At 45.6% G+C, this 15,440-nt stretch overlaps 1 pseudogene; it reads left to right on the top strand.

Moving 5' to 3' along the window:
* Window positions 1–7,888, top strand: part of LOC110306591 — a 21,372-nt pseudogene extending 13,484 nt beyond the window's left edge.
* The last annotated feature ends 7,552 nt before the right edge of the window (window positions 7,889–15,440 follow it).

Below are 15,440 nucleotides of genomic sequence, written 5' to 3'. Positions count from 1 at the left end.
ACAGAGAGAGACAGACACACACACACACACACACACACACAGAGAGAGAGAGAGAGAGAGAGAGAGAGAGAGAGAGAGAGAGAGAGAGCACAGTGGCTTCTATGACTTCCTCAGGTTGGCTACTTCCTTTTGATCCATGTGCCTGGTTATGTAAGAACCTAGACAGGACGGAAGGAGGGGCAGGGCTCTGGGATCCTGTGCTCTCCCTTCATCTTCTCATAAATCTAGAAATTGCTTCTAGTTCAAAGCTGAGAACATAAAAATAGCAACTGTTTCTCATTTGATTCAGAGGAAAGACCAGGGTCTCATCTGAGGAGTCTCTGGAGACCTATGCCACCCTTTCTCCCCGAAGGTCCCTGGTACAGGCTTCCATACTCTTCTGGGCCTGCTCCTCCCTTAGGCTTTTGTCCTTCCAGTGGGCTCAGGGACCTCTCTACTGCAGGTGCCCCACCACCACCCACAGCTTTGCTTCTCTGTAGACTTTTCTGAAAGCAGAACTCAGTAAGGCCGCCCCCGCATCTGCACAGATGACACTAACTCTGGGCCTCTCCAGGTGTCTGTGATCTGTCCCCTTTCTTCAGACCCTCTTCTCCTTCTGCTGCCCCTGTTCCAGACAGGGAGCCTTGTCTGAGAGTCAGAGGCGGCGCGTGAGCTGAGGTGGATACCATGAAAGATTTAAGGAGCCCTTTTCCTAAGCACCTTCAGTGCTCCCGGGGGACTTTTTGTCTGTGGTAGGTGTTGTAATGAAAAAAGACCCAGACATGACAAGAGACACATGGGTAAAGACAGCTCTAAAAGCAAGAGTGATTGATTTCGCAATACTCCAAGGTAGCTCTCTCCAGCTCCAGCCACCTCTCAACAGCGGCCTCCCTCATTTGCATAGGTAATTGACAGCTTGTTAACAGCTCATTAAGAACACTGAAAACCATGTGACAACTACAAACGGGTGCCTAAATGGGGACAGAATCTGTGAATTGCAGGGTATTGAGAACTCAATCAGACCTCAGACTGCAGGTCAGAAAACAAGGGAAAAAACAGGACATCAAACAACTTTTTTTTAGAAAAAAAAGGGGGTGGGGCTTCATTCAACCATCCTGTGGTCCAAGCAGGGCGAACACAGAGACCCTGATGGTGATCAGGGCTGGGAGCCCACGTGATGACAAAGTTTCTCCTTCATCAGAATATGCAACATGGGTCATTTTCCGTTTTTTTCCCTAAAGAACACCCGTTAAACTGCTTATGCAGGTTGAAAATTTGTTCTTGGAGATCACCTTTTTCATAAACACAAGTCATTTAAATGCCCCCCCACCCCCCGCAATCTAGTATTCTGCAACTGAGGAAAATATAAGGCGTAATTTGATTTCAGCCCATAAAAAGGAGATAAGTTTTGGAATTTGCACACAGTTACTATCAGTAAATTTGGAGCCTGACTTTTTTTTTTTAAAAAAAATGAACATTTGAATATAAATTGTGCAAATAATTGTTACATCAGCGATTCTCCTCTGAGCACCCGGTGCCTGAGCATAGCCCATCTTTGTTGTGCTGTCTCCTCCGGGTGAGAGAGCACTTTAAAGTACATGGTGGTCCACAGTAGAACACTCGCTGCTCTGGCCCGTTGTCTACTGTGACTGAAGGTCACACACAGCTGCAGGCCTTCAGATTTGGCTGCACATTATCCCTCCTCCTCCCTGGCTTCACTGTAGGGAAATGGACACTGATACGGAGTGGGAGCCAGGAAGCATGGCCCCAAGCTGAGCACTAGGGATCTTTTACCTTTTCTCATTTTCACTAGTTCTTTGAAACTTTCATACAACGTATTTTGATCAAACACCCACACACACACACACACATGCACACACATGCATACATACATGCATACACACACATGCACACACACATGCACACATACATGCACAACCACATGCATACACACATGTGCATACATGTATACACACATGCATACACACATGCACACACACATGCACATACATACATACATACACAAATGCATAACCACATGCACACCACATACATACACACACATGCACACACACACACACACATACACACACATTCTTCCAGGATCCATTCCCCCACTCATAACTTTGTGTCTTTTTTTTAACCCCTCACATATGTTTGTGTTATACAATCCTGAGTGAATGAACATCCCCTGGAGTTTGATTGACCTACAGCAGGCCACACACTTAAAGAAAGCTGACAAGCTCTCAGTGGCCAATAGCCTCTTGGCTAGGACTTCACACCCATGTCCTTTCTCCATGCTGGAATTTTATGTGACAGGAGTTTGCCCAGGTCTTGAGCATGCTGTGACACCTGCTATGAATTCAACCATGCGGCTGCCCTACTGTGTCCTTGGGATGCTGACGCTGACCTCAGATAGAGACCAGCCAGACCTACGTGCTTCAGCAATACCCAATGCAGTGAAAGTAAGTAGCTGCCCTGCCCCCTGACCATCCCGTGGACTTCAGACCCAAACTCTGTCCATCTCAGTGTGGCTGCCTCTACATCATACAATCAGATAAACCTTGACTCCTTCAGGCAGTGGGACCAAGCCAAGTCTTTGATACAGGACGTCAGAAGATCGTGCTAAAACTGGAAGATGCCACCCAAACGCAAACCATCTTCTCTCTACAAACTTGAAGACAGGGCTCACCAGATGACAATATTGGGGGAGAGGCAATTTTGGGTGCTAGAGGGGGCTGGTTATAGCATGTAGCCATTAATATCCAGTAAGCCATCCTCCTGGCTTCCCCACTAACCAACAAAGTCAAACATTCTGTGCACACACACATGGCAAAGAGGGAAACCAAGGCACAGTCACTTAAAGTCCCTCTCCAAGACTGTGCAGTCAGTGCACCACTGAGAGGAGTTGAAGCTGCTGGGAGCCAAGGGCATCTTAGAAAGAGCGAGGATGCCTTCTCCTGTTTCCATCCCAGTTCATACCAGTCCCGTTCCACTCTCCTCTTGGCTACTTTATTGTTTATTTCTAGAAATGATCTCAGCATAAAAGGAAGATACAAACTGACTTATTTTCCTTTTCCCTCTAAACACAATTTTCTTGTCTCAGACTCAATAGATTTCGTTAACGTAAGGTTGGGCCTTAAATTTTTATTTTCCTGTATTCTAGACTAGAAACAGATCCCAGACACAATCAGTCCCAAGAAAGAGAGGGTATGTAGGGTTCCCTTCTCCATTAAAATGGGCTGTGGGTCAGACCAGTTACGAGCCGAGGACAGCTTCCCAAGGGAGGGGTTTGAGGAAAGAAACAGAATCGGTTTTGTGTGAGATTAAAATATTAGGCACAAACTTCCATAAAGCTTGGGGCTACTGGGCAGAGGGGAGGAGGAACCAGACAGCTGGAGTGCAGAGCTGGAACTGACTGTTGCTGCTGTGATCCCTGCCAGGACCTCATGGAGATGCTCATCCTTGGGCCATCGCAGACACAAGGAATGGAAATCCCTGCAGGGGAACCCAGAGGTCAAGGCTCTAGGGATGTATACAGGCAATACTTTAAAATTACGTGTGTGTGTATGTGTGTGTGCGCACGTGTGTGCTAGTGAATGAATAATGTGTGCACATAAAGGCAGACGTCAATCCCAAGTGTCATTACTCCAGAGCCATCTTCTTTATTACTTGAGACAGGGTCTCTCACTGAGCTTGGAGTGCCTCTAGTTGGCTAGGCTCCCCTGTATATGTGCTGGATGGATAGATAGATACAGAGATAGAAAGAAAGGTAAATACATAGATGGATGGATACATACATACGTAAATACATACATGATGGAAAATACATGTATGTAAGATGGATGGATGGACAGACGGATGGATGGACGGATGGACGGATGGATGGACAGGATTGAACTCATGTTCAATTAATGGTTTACACTCTTTTAAAAAGATATGAAGTTGGGAGGGAGATATGTTGGGAGAGGGGAGTTGAAGATTCAAGAGAGGGGATGGAGATAGGATCAACATACACCCTAGAAGAACTTTTTAAACGTTCATATTGTGTGCTGAGATCTACTTTTAGTTCACACCGCATGCATACTCAGAGTTACATCTGTGTTTGCAGTGTGAATAGAAAGCAGATCCCAGAGTGCTTGACTGGGACCCTTGAAGAACACCATCGCATCAGCAAGCAGAGCCCTTGCTATGAACACCTGGGCCTCCCTCTTGGCTTGAGCTCAGGGTTGCTTTTCAAAGCGAAGTGCCTTCTCCCCTTCCACCTTACCACCTTTGACGTTTTGGCTCATGATTTAATGACTCCAGGACAACTATGAATATTCCAGAATCATGACCATGTTCAAGAGAGAAAGAAGGGATAGGAGGAGCACCTGTCCACATGAAGGCTTTCCTGGCTGAAAAGCAAATGTCCTCTTGGCTTTGCTGACTTCTTGTCTCTTATTGGTGATAACTCTGCACCTCTTACAGCAAAGGAGCCTGGGAGAATGAACCTTGAGATGTGGTCATTGCTGACTTTGCAGAATAGGCTTCCGCTGGCAGAACAGGGATGACAAGGTGGTAGGAAGGAAATTAATGGCATCCACCATGGGCCAAATGGGCATTTAAAATCCCCAACATGATGCCTACTTAACCCAGAGCATGATATTAAAGGATAGAGAGCTGAAAAAAGAAGATAATGGTGGTGGTGATGATGGTGGTGGTTATGAAGGTAACAAGAGTGGTGATGATGCAGGTGCCAGTGATGATGAGGGTGATGGTGGTGGTGGTGAGGAGGAGAAGGAGGAGGAGGAGGAGGAGGAGGAGGAGGAGGAAGAGGAGGAAGAGCAGGTATTGGTGGTAGTAGTGATTATTGATGGTGATGATGGTATTGATAATGGTGCTGCTGATGATGATGATGTGGTGGTGGTGACCATGATGTGATGATGGTGTTAATAATAGTGACAGTAATGGTGCTGATGGTGCTGCTGCTGGTGATGACGGTGATTTATCGCATCTATTTCTTAGTCTATTGTTATATGAGATAGTTTATCATAAAAGTGAATTCGTAAATGGAAACCTAAATATGAGGGTCAAGATTACAACCTAGACTATTATAAGAATGAAATATCCTTTGTAGATATTTAAGCAAGAAATTCTTTTTTTTAAAGATTTATTTATCTTATGTATGTGAATACACTGTAGCTGTCTTCAGACACACCAGAAGAGGGCACCAGACCCCATTACAGATGGTTGTGAGCCACCATGAGGTTGCTGGGAATTGAACTCAGGACCTCTGGAAGAGCAGTCGGTGCTCTTAACCACTAAGCCACCTCTCCAGCCCAAGAAATTCTTATGAATAAAGAACATTCTATCATTACAAATGAGGAGTTTGCTACAAAACAAACAAAAAAACCAGCATGCATACAAGAGAGAGAGAGAGAGAGAGAGAGAGAGAGAGAGAGAGAGAGAGAGAGAGAGAGAGAGAATAGAAGATAAATTGATGGATGTGGATGGACAGATAGATGGACAGATGGATGGACTGATTGATCTACAAATACATACCCATACATTAAGCAAAATCATGACAGTGAAGGGAGACTCTAGGTTATAGGTGTATAAAAAAGAAATGCTGGAACATCTGATCTGGGTTGGGTCAGAGCTCTCAGTAAGACAAAATTAGAAACTAGTGTGAGAGTCCCACTTCACGCCATTTGCTGTTTAAAATATCTCATTCTGCTTAAGTTGAGTAAGTTCTAAACAGCACTCACCTGCAGCCTCCATGACTACCATGGGGTAATCATGGAGGACCTCGGTACAACTGAGGTTTGTGCGGCGCTCCTAGGGTCCATTGTAATATGGGCTTCCATGTACTGTACACCGGCTCCTACTGCATAAAAGAGGAGTTCCGTCCTGTTTTATAGACAATTAGATTGAACCTTGAAGATCATAAGAACGGAGACTTCTCTTGGGCCTAGCACTGACTCCCCCCTGTGTTCAGTATGCTTGTGATCTATCTGCTGGGCCATTCTCCACACCTGCCTGGATGTCCTCTCTGCCTGGAGGGACTCATCATATAGACCCTCCACAAGGTCTTCCAACGAGCTGAAAATAAAGAAGCAAACCTTTTGGGACTGTGTCACATTTTCACAAATAAGACAACAGCACACAGATGAAACTTGAATCTATCAGCTTAGCAGCTCTCCAAGCTAAGAATACTGCATGAGGTGAGGGTGGTAGAGAAGAGACAGATCAGGTAAGTTTGTCAACTGCAACACACTCACCGCTTGGATGTTTAGAGCCAGTTTCCTCCACCCATCTTCTTTTGAATGCTTCCTTGACTCTTTTTTCAAAGTGCTTTTATGGTCAAGACAAAATATTGTATGGTGCAGCTAGGCTTCTGCCTTAGTGGTGACTGGCAGCCTGTCTACATTCACTCCCTAGACAAAGGTTAATCACCTCAGACTCTGAAAGGCATGCTGTAGTAGTTCCCCAACATGTCACCTCAACCCCTTAGAGCAAATCAGGACACACCTTGCCTTAAGTTAAAAAGTGTCAACCAAGGAAACAGTTCTCACCTCAAAGGAATAAAAGAGATGCTTTAGTCTAGAGCCAATGTAAGTGACTATGTCTCAGGATCAGAGATTCAGGTCGTCCCCAAACACTGTGATCCAAAGAGGTTACAATGTCATGATTTTTTTTTTTTTACAGTAGCAGAACAAAAGAAACCATGAATTTTCAAATACCTTGATGGACCCATCAGGAAGGCTGTTACAGCAAGATAGGAGAGAACTCTGCTGTGGGACTTGGGGGGGGGGGTACCTGGCAGCACTGTTAATCCTCTGATTGGGGAAAAGCTAGAGTTTGGTTCAACTGATACAATCAAAAAGGTCTTTATCCTAGTCACAGGATGTTATGTCTGCTACAGACACGAGCAAGGAATAGCTATTCAGTGCGTAAAAGGTAAGCCAAGAGAAATTATAATTAGCCTCTGGCTGGACCTGTAACACTCCAACCTCCCAACGTCACTGGAGTCCCAGGGTGTCACTTAGTCAGCTTTTGTAGGCACAGCTTCCTTCCAGGAATCCTCATCCACTAATGCAATTTGGGGGAAATTTTGATAGTCAAGAAACATACCAGAATTCTTATATTGGTATCCTGGCTGTTGCAATCTCTTGGTATAAAGTAGACATGAAAAGAACTTGATTGTCTTTAGTACTTGGGGTCTAATTGTCCCAGACTTCTGTGCTGAAAGTCAGCAGCCATCCATTGCCCCCCTCCCCCCCCAACAGGAGGAGAGCAAGGGGAGCCTGCTCCATCTTCCTCACCTCTCAGGCTCCACATGCACCACCCTCAGACCTGCAGACTACACTTGCCAGTCAGCAAATAGAAGGTCAATTCCTAAAAAGAATAAAAGGAGAAACGGAGCCTCTTGCAAACTATGTCTTCCATGATCCCTAGGTGCCATCCCTTCCTAGAGAGCAGAGCCACCTCTCTGTGTGCATTTGTGCACACATGCTCTCTCTCTCTCTCTCTCTCTCTCTCTCTCTCTCTCTCTCTCTCATTCATTTCAGGAAGGTCATTAATTCACTTCCTTCCCACTAAACATCTTGACAGATCTTCCCATTTTTCCTCCCTGTCTCACCAGCCTCTCTCTCTCTCTCTCTCCAGCTACCCCCCTCCTGCACAGCTCCTGTTTTATTAGTATTATTATTCTCTTAAGTGGCACATGTACTACCACTTCCTGCTCCATCAGGCCCTGCCGAAAGCGACGGAAGCTCGCTCTCCTCACGGTGACATCTGTCTTGGTGGCAGCCTCCTCAGGCGGTTCTCTTGGCAGCCTCCGCACTGCCACCAGGCCTGTCGGGTGGCTCAGCAGCTGACGGGCTGTCACAGACGCCTCATCTTGGGGACTGCCATCTTCTTTTGATTACCTTTGATTCAGCACCATTTGCACGCTTTAATCACTTGGTGGACAAAGTCCCCCCAAAGTCCCCCATGGCTGCCTCCTATGTAGACAGGTAGGAAAGAGATAGATTCCCTATGTGACTTGGCTTTGAGGTGTAAATGGGAGCCAGGCTGGCCCATGCCAAGCAGTGCAGCAGCGGATAGAGCCTGCCATTTTCCAGATCCTCTCGTCTGCTCAGCAGCCACTTCAGCCACGGCAAGGGTCTTCATGTCCATTACTCTCCTACCCAGCCCACTTGGTATGTGGTACTTTCGGGGCTCAAATGAATGGAGTTTGCCCTTCCTTAGCAGAACAGGAGAGCTCATTAAAGCAGCTACCCTCTCTCCCCAGAAAAAGTCTCTCTTTGCTTTGGTGCACCCTCCCGATGACACAATTCACACAGCACCTCCTCCCCCTCCCAGGGCGGACAGAAGCGATGACAGGGTTAAATTGTTAATCGAGGTTTCGTGAGGTCTGCCAGAGCCGAGTCTCCAACACTTACATCTGTTCAACAATTATTACAGCACTTTTGTCATAAAAAATTCAACACCCTGAGTGTCGAGCGAGCAAAACCTGAAAATTTATTCAGTGAATAGAATAGCTAATTTCTCAGAGGAAATGCGAGGGGGAAATTACAGATCTTACTTAAATTCCAAACACCAGAGTGCACTCGTCTGATGCCCTCCTTGGTAGGAATTTTTTTTTTTTTTTTTTTTTTTTTTTGGTCATAGTGCTGGACCAAACTGGGATTTGTCATCCACCAGGAACAGGGATGACTCTCAGTGCGTGAGCTGATTGATCTTAGAGAAACCCACACTGTAAACTCCAGATGACGGGGAGGGTACACCCACCCGTGCCAGGCATCCTGAGAGGACCTCTCCCCTTGTTAAAGCCACAATGGTAAGGAGGCAGACAGCTGCTCCCAAGGGAGTTGCTGCGATTGGCTTGGGATTTGGCCACGCCCTTGGGGGGGTTGGCCACGCCCTTCTTGCAGTTGGCCTCCTGCGGTTCCTGAGCGGGTGAAACCAGAGGAGACTGGGGAAGGGCCCTAGGAGGCCTGGGAATCTTTAATGTATTCTAATGCTGTTGGATGCTCACGGGGGCAGCTTTAGAGCTTGCTTCTCTCCTCCATAAGGGTCTAGAATATGGATTTTATGCTAAAACTAAAGCTGTCTAGTTAGGATGCCAGTCTAGTGAGACAATATGCTACAGGCACTCGTCCCTGTTCTCCAGGGCTATAGTCTGTCTACTTCCAGTAGGTGTACGCTGCTGTAAGAATCTGTTAGTGGAGAAGCAGGCATTCCGTGCGTCGTCACCATAGTGGCCCGATCAATGTGATGGGACTTTTCAGAGCGCCTACTGAAGGCAAGACCCCTTGCTGCCTTCTCTGTAACCACTGCGGGGGTTCTAATGCTTCTCCCGTAGACAGGATGGCCCCGTCGTTCTGCCTTAGGGTTAGTGGAGCACATCGGTGGTACAGGCTTTCTTTGCAAAAGCTCAGCTCTCCCCAGCACCTCCCCCAAAGGGCTGGGGCCAGCATGGCTCAGTGAAAAAGTAAGTAAAGAATCTGCTGCGGCTGATTGTGTCCTCAGAAGAAACACCTGCTGTTTTCAGCACCTGAGCACCTCAGCCCTCCCCTTTGCGTGGAGGGTGTTCTAGTCTTCTGTGGCTTCCTAACTTCCTTGAAAGCACAATGTAGCTTCAGAAGGGTCCATAGAAGCAGTGACTCGGTGTCCAGACAGGCAGGCATGGCTCACCAAGCCAATGCCAGTGGCAGTGACATCATGTAGCAGCACAGCCTGGGGCACAGAACACCTCACCTGGCTCCCCGCCCAAGCTCCTCTTGCAGCCATAGCCCCCTCCCCTGGCTCCAGAGTCGCAGCCCAGGTGCTGCCTCTGGCTCAGTCATATGGTGAGGCCTCCTAGTGGGTCAGCTGGCTGCACAGCCCTCCTGTCTGGCATCACACACCACACACACGCACACACACACACAGAGGAATGCACACTGCATCTGTCTCAAGACTGGAGAACAAGAGGAAGACCTTATGACTATAGGGCTCATCAGGGAGAACATGAAGTGAGTGTCCTGGGTAGTAAAGTAATGGACATGAAGACCCTTGCCGTGGCTGAAGTGGCTCCTGAGCAGACGAGAGGATCTGGAAAATGGCAGGCTCTATCCGCTGCTGCACTGCTTGGCATGGGCCAGCCTGGCTCCCATTTATACCTCAAAGCCAAGTCACATAGGGAACCTATCTCTTTCCCACCTGTCTACATAGGAGGCAGCCATGGGGGACTTTGGGGGGACTTTGTCCACCAAGTGATTAAAGCGTGCAAATGGTGCTGAATCAAAGGTAATCAAAAGAAGATGAGGCGTCTATGACAGCCCATCAGCTGCTGAGCCACCCGACAGGCCTGGTGGCAGTGCAGAGGAAAGAGCGAATGATAGCAATTCTTGCGGAAAAACTCACAGTGTCCCAGACATCCTGCCGCATACCTTCTACCCATTATTAACTCAATCAATTCACGTGGCCAGCGTGTCACTTCCTAAGACCTAAGAATGTAAATCTCTTTCATAACTCACAAGACTGGTAAATAAAGGTGCAGATATGTTAACTCAGACAGCCTAAATCTGTGCCCTCTCATATTGACCATGTCTAAGAGAATCAGAAACCAACCAAACATACAACAACAACAACAAAACCAACTGCATTGCCTGGGATTTATTAGTAAACAGCAACCTGAAGAAAGCTTTCCAGGGTGTACAGTAGAAGTGAGCCAATTTCAGCCTGTAGGCTAAGTTCGTCCCACTGTCTGTCTGTGTTTCTTTTATCAAATCAAACCTTATTCAGTTGTTTCTGCATGTCGATGGCCATTTGCTGTGCTCCCTAACAGAGAGTTGGCAAGCAACCACGTGGATCGTCTGGCCTTCTTAAATGAACATACCTTTTATTTAGTTTTTACAGAAAAGGTGTATAGAGACTAATGGCATGAGATGTAAATCATTTGAGAAGAGCTGGAGGTGTGAATTAGAGAGAAGACCCAAGTACAGAGCCTCCACTCACAGGGCATAGGTAAGGCCAGGACCTGAGTACAGAGCTGCCACTCACAGAGTATGGGTAAGGCCAGAGCCAACAGAGAGGAGCCAATCAAAGCAAAGAGAAGAGTCAGAGCTGGAAACCTTGAGTATGTTCCCCAAAAGAAGTCAAGTTATTCCAAACAGCTGCACAACAACTAAAATCCCCATTTTCTTTTTTCTGAAGAAGTTAACTTATTAAATAGTTCTTCATCTCTGAATGAATATATTTCCCTGTCGCTTTGGGAGATAGAAGTTACTTATAAGAAGAATCAAAAACACGGCTGTTATGAAACTTCAAAGTTTGTCATCTCTAGAAAAAGAATGAGATGGAATCTACCTCATGTGAGAAGTTAGTGGATTGACTCAATTTTTTTTTATACCCAGCCAAATGATCATACATACAGGAAAAGACATTCTGATGTGCAAAAATATATGCTATCACAGTGCTCAGTGTGGGAAGAGTGGTTTGTAGATGAACTCACAGTGAGTGAGTAGTTAACCAAAATAAATGATTCAAGACAAAGAAACAATAATTTAAGGACAAATATTGTCCAGTGTAGATCCCTTAGTCTATAGAAATCAAATCTAAATCAGTCAGTTCAGTAAGGAAAGAAAATACATAAAAATTTAAAAATACTGAAATATAAGATGTAAATTTAAAAATCACAAACCAAGTCAATGAAAGCAAAATAAATCTGAGGGACAAAAGAAGCTAAGAAAGAAATGCAATAAATTTTGAGATTAATTAATTACCACCACACATAATAGCATTAATCAATAAACATGAGAACTGGTATTTAGGAAGACACAATAAAATAGACAAACCATTATTAAATCCAAATTAAGAAACAAACAAATGAATAAATATGCAGAGTTGGATTGAGAAATTAGAGATTGTATCAGAAGAGACTTAAACATTAGAAAATTATAGATGCATGCCTTACATTAAGTCACTGGAAAATGTAATGAGTTCTAAGATTTTCTGGGAAATTAAAATAGCAAAAATGCATGCAAGGATTAGCAAACTTTAGCAAACCAGTAGCTCTGGGAAATATGGAAAAAGAATTAACACACACACACACATATCTCTCCAAAGAATATCATGGCAAATTACTTGCTAGTTCTGCACAGGTTCAAGGACTATCTGTGCTTATGATTTGATCAAAAGTGTGCAAAGCAACATGTGTAAATTCACACAGCCAGACCCACATCAAAGCCCACGACAGACAGCCTGTCACGACAGACAGCCTGTCCTAGCTTGTTTTCTGCTGCTGCAATGAACACCATGAGCAAAAGCTAAAAGCTAACTGGAGGGTGGGGGGGGTGATTCTGTTTTCCAACTCCATGTCACCCTTCATCACTGAGGGACATCAGAGCAAGAACTTAGGCAGGAGCTGAGGCAGAGGCCGAGGAAGGATGCTGCTTGCTGACTCTCTCACTGGCACGTGTGCAGCTAGTGTTTTCTGTGTGAGCCAAACTCACCTACCTAGAGATGGTGCTGCCAACAATGGGCTGGACCTTCCTACATCAGTTTGCAATCAAGACAATACCCCACAGGCCAATCTGACCGAAGCGATTCCTCATCTAAGGTTCCCTTCTCATAGAGACTCAGTGTGTCAAGTTGACAAACAGGATTAGCTGTCATGTGGTACCAAAAAAATGCATGTGTGAGTATTTTTGTTTAATTCGTTTATTTATATTTTTAATTTTTATAATTAATTATCATTATAATATATAGTTAATTACATATGTAATTTTATTTGTGAAGAAACAGTTGGTAGTTTAAAATCAACTAAATTTAAACACACACTAATAATCCAGGATATTTTTCAGGAGTCTAGGAAGGCTTAAAATTAAGGATCTATTAATTTGACCTATCACATCACAATAAGATACTAAAGTTAATCTTTTAAATGTTCATGCACGAGTTCAGAGAAAGCCCAGAAAATTTCCATGAGTTCAACAGACATTCCTTAAAGCATGTACATTCTGATGCATTTGGAGATAAGCTGGACTTGTCCCTCCTAGGCTAAAGATGGATTCTCCAGCAACAGTGAGCGTCCATGGACTGCTGGCATCTGCATGAATTCTCACCTAAGTCACAACAAGGGTGGACACAGGTCTTGGCCTGTACACTCAGACAACACAGGGAGCCAGGAACCATGAGCATCAGTTATTCACAACAGAGAGGGGAAGGGGTAAGGGTGCTTTCTCCATTTATAACCATTCGGTTCCAAAATCGTGAGCTAACTGCTACATCAGATGTAACCGATGGAAAACTACACACAGCTTTAAGCCAGTTCAGTGACTAGCGAGGAACAGAACATCAGTCGAAGTGAATGTGGATGCAGGAGACAGGTTAGAACAGGCCATATCCAGAAGAACACGAATACAAAGTTAACATCCAAGACTGAATCGAAACCATCCACCAAAAAGAAATGTTTATCCTTTCAATTATGACTCAAAATACTGGCTTTATAGTACGATACCCAAGTTAAAACGCCCTTATCATTCCCCCTCGTGGAGAATCCCAGCTGGTGGAGCCATCCTCGCCTTCACTTGCTCTCATTCAACACTAGCCTGCTGCTGTCTATTCAAAACCTCCAACCCATGCTTCCTTACCATGGAAAAGACAACTGGTCCCTTCTGCTTAATTAATATCCACGATGAACACAATTCCAGCTGAAATGCCATCTTCTTTTTAATTTGGAGTAGGTGAAGACGATCTGAGATGTCTATAAGAGACACTGAAGTGAAGTGTAGTGAGAGCATTTTGTTGTTGCTGCTGCTGCTGGTGATAGTGACGGTGATGGTGGTGGTGATGATGGTGGTGATGATAATGATGATGATGATGATGAGTCATGGTGATGGTGGTGATGATGATGACGATGATTATGATGACAGGAATGGGTTTGGAAAGATGGCTCAGTGATTAAAAGCACTTGCTATTCTCCAAGAGGACAGAATTCAATTCCCAGCACCCACACTGTGCAGCCCAAGCCTCCTATAATTCCAAACGGTGCCCTCTTCTGACCTCCTTGGGCACTACATTCGTGTGTTCACACCCACACTCAGACTAAATAAATAATGTGCGTGTTTTTAAGGCCCAAAGAAAATGTTGTGTGTTGCATGTGCTGAGTTAGGACGCCACGCTCATAACCACTCCAGGTGTGTGGCAGGGACCCACACTGAACAGACTGGCCTGTGTGTGTGCTTAGGTTTAAATTTCCACACCTGAGAAGAGCAGCTGAGGTGCGCCATAGAGGGGGCGCTCTTGTCTAGCACGTGCCGGGCCCTGGGCTTCATTCTCAGACCTGAGAGAGAGAGAGAGAGACAGAGAGACAGAGAGACAGAGAGACAGAGACAGAGACAGAGACACAGAGACAGACAGAGACAGACAGAAACAGACAGAGACAGAGACAGACAACAGACAGAGAGACAGAGAGAGAGAGAGAAGGCAATAATTGTCAGGATACAATCCGTCAGAGACTGGTGGTCCCATGGATGAAGTTAGAACGCAGCACTTTATACAACCAAAAGCTTGCCTCCAACTCCCCTTGGGTAGGTCTTATTTCAATCAGAGTTTGGGAAACAGATAGTGACCAAAAAAGCTGGGACACAGGTGGGCACTGAAACTCTGGAAGCATAAAAAGACTGCATAGACATCACATTAGGGGTGAGGTTGCAGTCTAAATGGCTGTGTCCTGACAGGAATCATACATGTCTGACCCCAAGGGAGATGAGGCCTTTGGAGGGAGTTGGGAAGGAGAGGACCCTTCCTGATTTGGGGGAGGAACAGACACTGAGTGGTGAGGGAGACAAGAGGGCTCAGGGGAACATGAGGAAGGGGATAGGGCTCCCAGCTCTGCTGCCTGCACGACTTCTCTTCTCCTGTGCCTTTCTTTCTCACTGTGGCTAATAACCTCCAACCCTGCTCCACCACACTGACAAGTCCTGAAATTCCTTTTGACATTGAAGCTACACACTCTCCTTTGTCCCGTGTCAAGGTCCCTAAAAGATCAGAGGCTATCCGGTTCACCGCTGACAGGAACGGTGTCCGAGAGATGCCTCCAACCTTGCATGCTTGGTTCAGAATGACAGAGGCAGAGGGAGCCAGAGCTGTCACTCAGCAGATGCAGCCAGCTGCCGCCTTGACCACGGACTTCCCAGTCACCCAAACCGTGAAGAAAAATCTCCAGTTGTTCCTATATTTTGTTCTAGCATCCCAAACTGGCAATGTCAAGAACCCTTAACAGAAATCCTTACGACTGCTGGTCACATGAAGACTTAAAATTGTCTCATCAAACACCATCACCAACAAAATTCAAATACCATGCAAAGGAGTGGTTTGTGTGCACATCAATGGGGAACATCAATGGCCCAAAGACTTAAAGAGAGCCAACAGATCAACTCTCTCTCTCTCTCTCTCTCTCTCTCTCTCTCCAGGCAACATTCATA

Source organism: Mus caroli, chromosome 12 (assembly GCF_900094665.2).
Source record: "Mus caroli chromosome 12, CAROLI_EIJ_v1.1, whole genome shotgun sequence".
Taxonomy (NCBI): domain Eukaryota; kingdom Metazoa; phylum Chordata; class Mammalia; order Rodentia; family Muridae; genus Mus; species Mus caroli.
Note: the sequence above shows the minus strand (reverse complement) of the source record. Positions and strands in the feature narration are given on the sequence as shown.